A 12,869-nucleotide genomic window follows, 5' to 3' on the forward strand; every position below is an offset into this window, starting at 1 on the left:
ACATCATATTACTAAGTAAACATAATAACATGTTCTGTGACGTAGTCAAAGAAAGGGGAGCATAACAAATACATACACCTAAAATTATAATTCGTTAATTTATTTTCCACTACATATTTGTATACATTGTTTATATTGCGGAAGACAGGGTCCAAATAACTGGAACTGTTATTACTTTGCACAATTTGTGTTACATTGATGTACGTTTATAATCACATATTTCTCGAGTGTCAATATTACAACAGACTGAACAGTCCAGGGAGCTATTGTTCGGTGTAAGATCAGTACCGTAAAATAATTTATTTTAGCTGGAATTAATTTTCACTGAAAAGACGGTTTGGGGTTGTGCATGAAATTTATTTTCACTGATTTTCAACTATTTGAATGTAAAATATAGGGAGAAAATTTATAGTAGCTGGATTTTATTTACACTGAATCTTCCCTTCAGTGAAAATAGCGCAAATAAATTTCAAGCGAAAAGTATTTTACAGTAATAATAAACAAACATGCCAAAAGTGGGCATACTTATGTCTGTGTGTTTTCTATATACATACTTTTGATCTATCAATCGAGTAGATGCATTGCATAAATCTGATTCATGATTTTATCTCTGAGTAAAATAGCCTTAAAGGGTGACGGTCGTCGCGCTGCGCATGTGCGACATTTGTGTTGATAACATTTTAATATTGATTTTTCCACATTCCAATACAAGTATGAGGTTTGACCTGGACGCGACTTGCACTGATTACCGCCGGCGACTCCTTCGACATCTCCCAATAACCTAAAACAATGCAGCAGTCAACGTTGACAACTTTGTTTATATGAGACGCACATATCTCGCGCATGCTTGGCGCGACGACTACACGCCTTTAACATTATAATAAGAGAAACACAAGTTGTGCTAGTTGTAATTTGAGTTTAGTGTTTGCCATGTTCTATTTCTCTTTGAAAGTGTCGGTTTCGTTATGTTGAATTAATAATTGTACTTTTCTCGAATAAACTGACTGTCACCGATTGGTATGGGTTGAAGAAACTGACACACCCATATAAGAGCATATGTTACATTAAATTGTCCAGAGAGTTTATCCCCAGCGAATACCTGGAAGTCATGGCAGTCGTCATGGCAGTCACCATGGTTACGCTAAAACTTTCATACCAACACGTGTTATATATCTATTAATATAATTGGCATTTCATTAAAGGTATCATAACGTAAACATATTAAAATTAATCAATCAATTGTTTGTTAATTGCACATCTAACTATGGTCATTATTGCAGTTAATTACAAGCGCTGCCAGTGGTTTTATTTTGCTACCATTTTTTTTTATTTCATTGGCGACTTTATTGGTGCTATCACGTGGTCTTCTATAACAGCGAGTGTTGAAAGACTAGCCAACAGAACACAGTATTTAGCAAAGCGATTTCTGGTTAACCATATTTTCCGCGCATGTTCTTGGAAACTGTATAATCGTCATGAGTACTTCGCCGAACTCTTTACAGAACTCGATGCAGACTCCGAACGGCAAACACAGTACGTAGATCCAGGCTACCAATGACGCTATAGGCCAGCCGATAAAGAGTAAAACCAATAACCAGAATATGCCCCATAAAAAGTCACATCCACCCATGTTGCGGCTTTATCTAAGTGATGAGAAAATAATAAAATAACAAACTGTTGACTATGCAAATAAACGTGGTACACTGCAAAGAAAACTTTTTTGATTACATTTAATTTGATTGTGTGACAAAATGTACATGTCAGCTGTAAATATATCAGTTATTTTATGATATGTTCATAGCGTACTAGTAGTTTGCATACACCGGCATCACGAAGAGCGCCCTCTTCTAGAATGACCTATAGGTGAAATAGTGTTATCGTACCTTGAAACTAAACAATGGTGCGTATTGTTGTCGCTTTTCGACTAAATTTATGCCAACAGTCAATAAAAGATGCCAACAATCAATAATGAACACCAATAGTCAATAAAGGATGACACATAAACGTATTTCAATACTCAAAATACGTACGCTCATGGCTACTAAAATAAGTATTCAAAATATATATCGCAAATAATGTTATCATATTTGCCAAGATATGTAGTCAGGTGTTATCATTAAAAACAGAAATAAACAACAGAGAATGGTCACGTGACACTCCGAGTTAGTGGGTCATTGATACTATATTCGAAATGAAAGAATTCCTAAATGGTAATTAGAGTAGTACATTGAGACATGCGATATAAGACACTCGCATTACGTGACCCCATGTTATTAATTAGTCCCCGCTTAGTAATCGGCGAAACTTTCATGATTAGTGGTTTGATTTAGGAAAATCTAAAACTCCTAAATACCAGAGATACGATTCCTAAACTTCAGTTGTCACTAAAAAAATGACCCAAATTTGAGGTATATGAACGCCTGATTAAGTGAGTTCAAGTTGAAATACTTGCGATTTCCATGGCACGAAGCAGCATTTAACTAATAATGTCTAACGCTGGTAGAATTACCTTAACAAGTGCCGATGTAGATATATTTTCTAAGCGTTGTCTCTGTCAGGTCTTAACTGCCGCTGCCACAGGCGAAAGTGAAATCGTTTGACCCCGTGACACTCTGTCTCGTGACACGTATGCAGTGACTGCGTGGGGTCAAGAGGGAAGTAGAAAATAAATCGACTTTTGTTTTCTAGGCGTGGTGTAGTTATTTGGAATGTCAGATATATATGTGCACATGACCGTGACTGTAAATAATACAAACATGGCAAGTGGTAACTGACAGATAACAAATACTTTCACCATTGTTCCTATATTTGAAGTCATATAACACTATAATATCGAATTTACCTCTGTAGAACCAAATAAGTAAACACAGAGTGAAATGTCACGTGATATATTCACGATGAACAGCCCAATAACAGGATTGACTAGGGCGAATACATATAAATATACAAGAGATGAACAAATAATAAAAGTTGTTTTTAAAACTAAACTATAAAATAAAAAAAAAGCTTAGAAACAACTCCCGTGTGCTGAGAGTATCGGAGACACAGTAAAAATTAATTCAAAATTATTTGTACTTAAGATATTGATGGAAAAGCTGAAAACTAATTATGCAAATCAGGAAATTTAAATGAACAGAGTGTAAAACTAATAAGGTCTGCGCAATGTAACAGACCATCTATGTACCAAGTTTCATTGAAATGTGATCAGAACCAAACAATTATGAATTATTATGCTAATTGTGGAATTTATAGGAACAGATTTTAACCCAAAACTGGTCATATTTGTATTTTGTCCTAGAGTATCTATGTACAAAGTTTCATTGAAATGTGATGATTAGTACTTGAGATATCAGTGAAAATGTTTAAAATGTATTAATTATGCAAATTAGGTGATTAATATGCATAAATATATACCAACAACTAATTGGCTCTCTGCATAGTTTAGATTCATTTAAAGGTCATGATCAGTACTTGAAAATCCGAAAATTAACTAATTATGCAAATTAATATGCACAAATATTCATCTCAAAACAATCGATCTCTGCATAGTGCATGTTTCATTGAAATGTAATGCTTACTACTTGAAATATCAAAAAATTAATTTATTATGCAAATTAGGTAATTAATATGTACTGATATTACCCTAAAAACTACTAGGTCTGTGTCACTACACAGACCTAGTGTCCTATGACATCTAGGTACCACGTTTAATTGAAATGTGATGATTAGAAGTTGAGATATCAGTGGAAAAGCCGAAAATTTACTAATCATTATGCAAATTAGGTAATTAATATGCACAGATTTTCACCCAAAACTAATCAAGGCCTGGTATTAGTTCAGAGCATCTATGTACCAAGTTTCATCAAAATTCAATAAGTGGTTCTTTAGATATCAGTGGAACAGTCATGGAACAGCTAAAAATGAGCTAATTATCATGCAAATTAGGTAATTAATATGCATGGTTTTTACCAAAACCTGATAATATAATATAATATAATACAATCGGGTGAACGCGGTGCTTTTCAGCGCTCCCCGATTTTCTGCCTGTTTTGCGTTCGTTGTGCGCCCGTGTTTCTACACAGCTGTATATATAGTGTGTCTACCTTTTACGTGAGTAATTTATAGTTGTTGTTTTCGTTATTATTGTGGGTTTTGGAGTGTTTTTGCCTTTGCCTTGGCAAGGTGGTCGGCAACCAAGATGGCTGCCGCTCACACAAGGCCACCGTCAACACCAACAGGTCACCTTACTAGAAACCATGCGGTACGGTGTGAAAACATTGATGGCATTCCTGTTGAAACTTATGTGGAGTCGGTTGCAGATTTAGTCGGGGCCAGTAATATTGTGGCTGCATCCCGTATGAACCGATCGGTTATTGTCTTTTTAAATAAGGTTACATGGGTCGACATGGTTTCTGCCGCTGGCCTTGACATTGGAGACCTCCATGTTTCTGTTGAACCTCTTGTCCGGCCCTCTACAAAAATTGTGCTATCAAATGTTCCCCCTTTTTTACCTGACAAGTTTATTACAGATACCTTAGCTAAATACGGGCGTGTCATGAGCGCGGTGCGAGCGATCCCACTCGGGTGCAAAAGACCAGCACTGAAACATGTAAAGTCTTTTCGCCGCCAAGTTTATGTATATTTAAAAGATCTCAATATCAACGGTTTATTACCTATTACTTTTCAAGGTCAGACATATAATATTTACGTTTCGTCTGACGAATTGACGTGCTTTTCATGTAACATGAAGGGACATACACGTAAAACTTGCCCAAACTCTCAAACAACGAATATGCAAATGAAGAATGATGAAAACAATAGTGCCCAAAATAGCACTCAAACAGACTCTCCACAGGTGAATGTAATAACTAATTTAAATTCCCCTGACACATTGCACGACAAAGACGATGACATAACTGATATAATTAACACCCAAGCATCAGATACTGAGATAAACAATCATGAGACCGATGGTACAACAGATAACATTGAAATTGAAACTGAAATGAATACAGATTCATCCAAATATATGAGCAAAAAGCGCACGCGCTCTAGATCACCAGTTCATAGAGAAGAACAAAACAATGACCAGTTAAATGACGAAAATAAATGTGAACCAAGTTCTAAAAAGCGTAACGATGAAAATGCAATCGAAATTGTTGAACAAAATTGTCCGATTGATGAAGAGAGGGTACGAACCCCTCCTTCCCCTTCCATTGCACCACCATCGCCTCCCCCCACCCCACAAACCCTTTCCCCACGTATATGCCAATGTAACAGTGTGCACTCCAAAGCCACAGCCCGAGCTTACGGAGTCGGCCCTATTTCCATCATCTCCCTCACTTGAGTTCACAGTTGAATCCCCGCGCGATTCGCCGCTATCCGAACTCCCCATTGATTTAAGTGGTTTAACTGATCAATCACAAGACCTTTTCAGCACACCTATGTCACAAAATAAAACCGCTGATGATATGGAGGAAACTGCCAGCGAATGTAGTGAGAATGAGGGGTCTATCATTTCAAATGTTTCAACATGTACTGATAACAGCGAATCTACAATATCAAACGCTAATATCAAAACCTTTTTAGTGTCTACACTTCACTCACGTAGATTTATAGACAAGTGTTTTGAATTTTGCCCCAATCTTAAAATATTGGTTCGACATCTGATAAACTACCGCAATACCACGCAGTTGAACACATCTGATAAATCTCGCATGCACAGACTCATTAAAAAAATTAAACAGCAAATCAAAACGGTTAACTTTATCGCTGATTTTTAATTTCCCTTGTTATGATGGCAAACACAATTACATGCGCAACTTACAATGTCAATGGTTGCCGGGACGCCCTCAAACGGTACAGTGTTTTCAATTATCTCAAGCGTGACCATCCCTGTAATATTTATATGCTACAAGAAACACACTCTCTTGTCTCCGATGAAAATATTTGGAAACTTGTGTGGCGTGGCTTTGGTATTTTTTCTCATGGCACTGTTAATCGTGCGGGTGTGGCTATTTTGTTTTCGCCAGGAGCAACTGTGAATATTTTATCACAATCTGAGATCATGCCTGGGTACGTGTTGCACGCTCATGTTCAAATTAATGAAAATCTTGTTCACATAATTAATGTCTATGCACCTATTAATGGCGCTGAGCGTGTGGAATGCTTCACTAAAATTGAACAATTCATCAGTTCTCTAAATAATGACCCAGTAATCATGGGAGGCGATTTTAATTGTACTACTGAACCCGACATTGACCGTAATAGAGGGACTGAACCGAACATGCGCACTGCAAAGCTCCTCAAATCTGTCCTGAATCATCACAAACTGTTTGATGCATGGCGCCAATACCACGGGAACACATTAAACTTTACTTGGGGGCGTGGTGGTACGCTTGTGCGCCTTGATAGGTTTTATGTCAGCAAATGTATGCGTGGGAAAATTAAGAATATTGACATAAGCAATGGCGCATTAGCTTTTTCTGACCATTCCCTTGTCCACATCAACATCGCCATTGGTGACAGTAAAAACAAAAGTCCAGTGTGGTGTATGAATACAGAAATTCTGCGCGATGAAGTGTATGTGGCAATCTTAACTGATTTTTGGGCGAAGTGGCAAACACTTCGAAATAATTATGTAAATATACAGACATGGTGGGATATTGGCAAAAATAAAATAAAATTACTCACACAACAGTATTGCACACTCAAACAAAATAAATACAAAACCGAAAAACAAGCATTGGAAATGGAAATTAAAACCATCGAACGTTGTACTGCACACGATGCACCGCTCTTAAACAGTTACACTGAAAAGAAAAATCTTCTCGCACGCCTTGTTCAACGTGAACACAAAGGCAGTGCTACGCGTGCGCGACATCAGTTTTTAAATGAAAGTGATGTTTGCAATTCCTTCTTTTTCCAGTTACAGAAAAAGAAGGGAACCAAAAAGGCGATCTTTCAGTTGAGGCACCAGGATAATACTCTTACTGAAAATCAAACTGAAATACGGAAAATCATACACACCTTTTACAATAACCTGTACATGCCTGATAACATTGACATTGAAGCTCAAAATAGCCTCCTTGAAGGGCTACCTCAACTAAATGAAACAGATCGTGATGACCTTGACAAACCAATCACGTTTGACGAACTGAGTGCCACGGTCAAACTACTTCCCCATGGGCGTACTCCCGGTATCGACGGAATACCAAACAAATTTTACCAAACTTTTTGGCATATCATTGGAAGTGATCTGTGCGATGTATTTACTGCTGCCACAAACGAAAATGTGCTCCCCCTATCCTGCACAAGGGCCGTGGTCACTCTCCTCCCTAAAAAAGGTGACGCTACCAACGTAAAACACTGGCGACCCGTGAGTCTGTTATGTAGCGATTACAAAATGTTCACTAAATCGCTTGCATTGCGTTTGCGCGGTGTTTTAGGCAGCATTATTCATCCAGACCAAACTTGCAGCATACCAAACAGGCATATTCACGACAATATAAATCTACTTCGTGACAGTATTGACTATGCCAACTTAACTAACTCGCCCCTGGCTATTGTTGCCATTGACCAGGAAAAGGCATTTGATAGGATACATCACGGATACCTCTTTAATACGCTTCGTGCCTTTGGTTTTGGTGATCGTTTCCTTTCTTACATTCGCCTCATGTATACCAATGCCCAGTCCCTGGTCCGCGTTAACTGCGCCCTTACTACACCCATCACAGTGGCCCGTGGCATTAGGCAAGGGTGTTCAATGTCCACTACCCTCTACGTCATTGCCATTGAACCACTACTTCATAAAATTAGGAATGATGAAAACATTGAAGGGTTGGTTATACCTCACAGCAAAAACCAACGTTCTAAACTCACCGCTTACGCCGACGACGTGGAATTTTTCATAACTCGCAAGCAGAATTTCAACTTACTAAGTCGCTGGTTACATGTCTACGAGCTTGCGTCAAACTCTAAAATCAATCTCGAAAAATCAGAAGGGTTATGGGTAGGTAGCTGGCGCAACATCACCTACTCCCCTCTCAATATAAAATGGAACAGCGAGGGGTTGAAACTGTTGGGTGTTTATCTTGGGAATAATCTAACTTATACGAATCAGAACTGGGCTGAACTTGTTGCAAAAGTAAATAATAAGATCAACTTCTGGAATCATTTTGTTTACAGCATGTCTTACAGAACGCGCGCTCTTATCATTAATAATCTGATTTCATCGCAGTTAATGTATCGCTTTAATAGCCTTGTGCCGCCATCGGACGTAGTTCTGAAGGTACAGAAAATGCTGCTCGACTTCTTTTGGCAAGGGCGACATTGGGTATCTGCTGCAACACTGTACCTCCCCTTGGAAAGAGGTGGACAAAATGTTACACATCTTCCAACACGCATAAGTACTATGCGACTTTCCTATATTCAAAGATATTTATATAATAACCATGACCACCCCTGTTTTAAGTTCACAGACTACTTTTTTATGCAAGCGAGCAATATGTCATATGCAAGTCAACTTCTATGCACCACTATCAAAGCACCTTTACAAAGATTGCCATTATTTTATTATGAGCTCCTCCAGTGTTGGAAATCTGTAGAGAAAGTGCGTAAGTTCAATGATAATAACGTAACTGATATTCTTAATGAGCCACTGTTTAACAACCCACTCATCATACATCCCATACGAAATGAGCCCTTTTGCGCTCAGACATTTTGTTAACGCGGGAATAACCAAAGTATGTGATTTGGTATCAGAAACGAATAAAACTTGGTTGGAGGCCGCTGATATGTCGGATAAAATTAAAATCCATTCCGAGCGTATTCTCCATCTCAGTATCAAGGTCATTCACGATTATATTCCTACCAAATGGAAAGATACTATCAACACCTACTTCAAAGGGAATGGGAAGTGTAATCAACCTCTTTCACATCATAGCTTTGAACTGCACTTTTCTGATGAACTAAATTTGCCACTATATAAGTTTGAAAAAGGCGCAATCTATAAATATCTAATACGTGTCCAGTCAATAACACAACACTTACAAAAACTTGACACTGTTTGGCGGGACATCCTTAGTCTGCCTGAAAGTGCTAAACCCAACTTCAAGGATTGCTATGAAACACCAGTCATTAACAAATATGGGGATCTGCAGTGGCGTATTGTCCATGGTGCCTTTCCAACGGGGAGATTTCTGTTCAAAGCTCGTTTGAACAATTCAGATAAATGTCCCTTTTGTGATGAAGTTGACACACTTCAACACATTTTTTATGATTGTCCATCAAATAGCGCCTTACTCCATTATTTTAATAACATCGCGTCGCGACTGCTTCAACCAGATTTTCGCATTCCGATTTGGTGGTTCACTATTTTACCACCCCATCGCTCAAAACACTTTATGTCGAGCAAGGCACAAGGTTTATTTTGTTTCTTAGCGTGCATGGCTAAGGTTGCAATTCATGTCAGCCGTCGTAATAAAAGGCAAAACAAAGGATCGAGTGAGCCTCTGGACATTTTTATTCAAAGTATTAAGTCGAGGCTTGAAACAGAATATGAATGTTTCCGGATCATGAACCAACTGCCTGAATTTGAGATTATGTGGACGGTAGAGGATGCACTATGTAAAATCGAGGATAACACACTTCGCATTCTACTGTAAACATGGCAGGTACGATCTATTTAAAGCAGGAAGTTGCTTTGTCTTGTTGTTAAACATCGATACAAACGAACATCATTGTATTTACAAACTTAGCACACGCACAGGAGCCAAGAGTTTTGTCCTCTTGGTGGGCTATCATTGCACACACTTACAGCAGCGCATATATGTTTTATGTTACTTGTTTTAAATGTTTTGATTTTCCCTTGGAATTTGGCAGGGGGGTTGGTACCCCCTTAAGTGCGAACCGGTGTCACCGGCCTGCCTACGGGGTTCCAAGGTGTTTTTGTACTGTTACGTGATCGTCTTTTATTTTATTTTACCCGTGAACCAAAAAGCATAATATAATATAATATAATATAATATAATATAATATAATATAATATAATATAATATAATATAATATAATATAATATAATATAATATAATATAATATAATATAATATAATATAATATAATATAATGAATTTACTGTTAAACAAGCAAAAGTCAATAAAAGACAACACACGGCCAATCAACGATAAAATGTAATATCGCGGTTACTACAAGTAACCGAAAAGTCCTGAAAACCAACTGTATTCCTTTTTCAGCCTATGGCATACAGACAGTATCATCGCGGGCCAAGACAACTTGACCCCACCTTTTTTTTTATTCTACACATATACAGTGTACGGTATGTGAGTATATATTTTGTATTACGTTCCAGCAGGTCAAATGCCATGGCGATGGTACGGTGTTAACGTTTTTCATGGTCGGTGAGCGGTCATAATGAATAGCGTTCTATTTATTTTCGACCTTTCATTGATTCCATGCAATCAATGTATACGTGTTATAAGACAGGGCGTTGGCAGATAGAGGTCAAATCCTATCACTTTCACCTGACAGTGGCTATGAATTAAGACCTCGGGCTGACAGGGACGACACTCAAAAACAACTACAACACAGACTACGAGGTAATCCTAACATCGTTAGATACTACTAGATAAATGTTGCTAAGTAGCATTGACAGAAACCCTCGAGGTACTTCAAATTAAATCAAATCTAATGTCATGCTTGTTTTGACGACTTGGATATTGTTTTGTTTTTAAATATCTGTTCAAGATAAAAAAAAAATCTCAAAATTTATCAAGTTACACATTGGTGAGTTCATTGTATTATTTTTTGTCCATTAAAACATTCTTTTATTTCAAATATAGGATCGATGACCCATTAATTTGGGGTATCACGTGACCACTTTCTGTTGTAGATTTATATTTAACACCTGGCACTAATACATACACCCATGTTGTCTCTGATATTAATAACTTATTATTACTTTTAATAGCAAGGAGGATGTCTTCAACTATTAGAATACTTTCCCGGTGGCATCCATTCAATACTGGTGATATCCACTGTAGACAGAAAGCGTCAATAGACGATGTTTGGTTTCAAGGTTTCACTCAAATAATTTCACTAATCCTATACGGAACGATACGGAACACAAGTCACGTTACTTTAACCATGAAACCACGAACCACTGCGGTTTGTTGTTTCATGCTTTTACCGACCTACAAACATAACTAACAGCTTAAAATGTTAAATGTGTAAGTGAGTTTTTTTTATATCACGTATTATTTTCTTTTCATCATTTAGATAATGCCGCAACATGGATGGATGTGACTTTTTATGGGGCGTGTTCTGGTTATTCACGTTACTCCTTATTGGCTGGCCAATAGCTACATTAGTCGTCTGGTTCTACATACTGTGTTTGCCGTTCGGTGTTTGCATCGATTGTTGTAAAAGAATATGTATAACGCTGCTAAAAATTGTATATGGTTTCTCAGAAATCACTTTATGTGATATTAGCTTTGAAATTTGCGAGGGCTCAGGCCAGTTAGGTATGACTAAGCTGCCTATAGAAGTTGAGTTAAGACCTGACCAGATCTACTGCCCTCTCGTGTCTAAAGGTCGGCAACTTGAAGAAATCGTCTGTTCGTATCGTACGTGTTGGCAGCGTCTTTGAAGCAAATATTGGAACATGTAAATGACGGAGAGGCGTTGGCGTGTCAACACTCCGGCATTGCGGTGACACATGCAGTAATACTCAGTTTCCATCTATCTGTTAACAGCGAACACAAAAAGCAACCCATCCAGCATCCTGTTAATTAAATGTAAAAGTACAATGCAGTCAGCCTGGGCACATGGATAGTAATACTTTAAAAACTAAAAAAAAATGTACTTGGACATCATTAGAAATTTCGCCAAACATCACCGTCCGTTGATTTGTAATAATAATGTAATTTTGCTTGTTACTTAATCCAGTTAAAGTCGTACAAATACCCATGTTATGCGATCCATTATAATAAATGTGTTTGACCATGTATTTTCTTTTCTGCAGTTCATGTGTTAGTTTTAATATGAATAAATGAAAACAACAAACTGTTGCAGACAGTCTGACAGAAGACGGCGCCATTAGCTGCATAGTCTTTTAACCTAAACCATAGACCCTATAAAGTCCAAACGTACTATTAGGTCTATAATGGGAGTACATGCAGCACAGAACAAAGCAGCACAGATTACCTGTCAAATCACAGACAACGTAAAAACAGAAATAGACGACCCAACAACGAACGTAAACATGGTATTAACGATCACAACAAAACATACGTTACAACATCAATAAAGTTGTGACGTAATAGTAATCAGTATTGTTATAATCGATAATTACATTCAAGTTTGGCCAAATGTTGCCTGCATTAAATGTGTCAGACAATCGCCTCGCTGTTATTGATGTCCGACTCAGTGTGTTCGTTCAAGCAAATGCGGCTCCGATGGTTCAATCTACGCGCCCTGTTTACAGTTGACAATGCCTACGAATTCAACAGGTGGCCAAGTACAGGTTGTAGTACAAAACATAAGTTATTACACCATAAATGATTAAAACAAGATCATCGTATCCGTTTTAATTTTTGTTTGATATAATCTATATATTTGAATACGTTACAGATTCCAACTCTGTGTGGTTATGTTAATATTTCCCCTCCCGCGTTCTTAAATTTGAATGGTGAATCGAGAACTTCTTTTAACAGTAAAAGTATGTAATATATTTGCCATAGCACAGTGCTCTAGGTCACCGACATCCCTTGGGACGTCCCACTGTTACTTGTTACAAACGGGTGTCTGCTTTTCAATAAAGAAACGTCTTTTGTGAAGCGATATACTTTTACA

The 12,869-nt window shown here is 37.7% G+C and overlaps 1 long non-coding RNA gene across 1 annotated transcript; it reads right to left on the bottom strand.

The window, feature by feature from the left end:
- Window positions 1–1,319: 1,319 nt before the first annotated feature.
- Window positions 1,320–2,618, bottom strand: LOC144356658 (uncharacterized). Its single transcript, XR_013421476.2, has 2 exons — window positions 2,510–2,618; window positions 1,320–1,643 (listed from the first exon to the last, which is right to left on the bottom strand). It is a non-coding gene; the product is annotated as an uncharacterized LOC144356658 (long non-coding RNA).
- Between the last annotated feature and the right edge of the window lie 10,251 nt (window positions 2,619–12,869).

This window comes from Saccoglossus kowalevskii, chromosome 10 (genome assembly GCF_978046115.1).
Source record: "Saccoglossus kowalevskii chromosome 10, keSacKowa6.1, whole genome shotgun sequence".
Lineage (NCBI taxonomy): Eukaryota > Metazoa > Hemichordata > Enteropneusta > Harrimaniidae > Saccoglossus > Saccoglossus kowalevskii.